We start from the raw sequence: 753 nt of genomic DNA, 5'->3' as shown, positions 1-753 counted from the left end.
TATCCATTTAAAGTAAGTAGACATTGTTTTTAAAGTCTGAAAGGGGTTCTTTCTGTGATGCCCACCCCAGACAAGTGGGACCTAGGGGGCCTTGCCTTACCTCAAAGACCACGCCTCACCTGGGCCTCTCCTGGCCTACCCCGTGGCAAAGCGAATCTCATTCAAAACCAGAACCTCTGGCTTTCTTCAGGCCTGGGATGATAAGTGACTGCTCATATTATTATTCCTTGTCTATAAAAGTTGGCTTTTTAAGAATAGCAAATGTGTGTTTGTTCTTTCTATAATTATGGAAAAGATTTTTTTAGCATATGTTTTTCATTGTTCTTTTACATACTCTCCACCCATAATCTTAGCTTCTTGTTAAAAATCCTCCACCTATCAGACTGCAGAACAGAAGGAAAAGAATGGAAGGAAGCAGTGAAAATAAAACAGCGATAATGCACAATAAGCACTGGCTGGTCTGAAGGCTGAGTGTTGTGCTTGTTATTTGATTTCTAACATTTGTTCATTTGGGTAGGAGCAGGTCAATGTCAATCCAGAAGTAACATCTGGTTTCTTTTACTTTTAAAAATCACAGTCAGGGGCCAGGGAAATATCTCAGTGGCTAAATTGCCTGCCTAGCAAGCACAAGGTCCCAAGTTTGATCTCTGGTACCACAAAAAGAAAGAAAGAAAGAAAGAAAGAAAGAAAGAAAGAAAGAAAGAAAGAAAGAAAGAAAGAAAGAAAGAAAGAAAGAAGAAAGAAAGAAAGAAA

This window comes from Octodon degus, unplaced genomic scaffold (genome assembly GCF_000260255.1).
Source record: "Octodon degus isolate 3935 unplaced genomic scaffold, OctDeg1.0 scaffold00031, whole genome shotgun sequence".
Taxonomy (NCBI): domain Eukaryota; kingdom Metazoa; phylum Chordata; class Mammalia; order Rodentia; family Octodontidae; genus Octodon; species Octodon degus.
Note: the sequence above shows the minus strand (reverse complement) of the source record.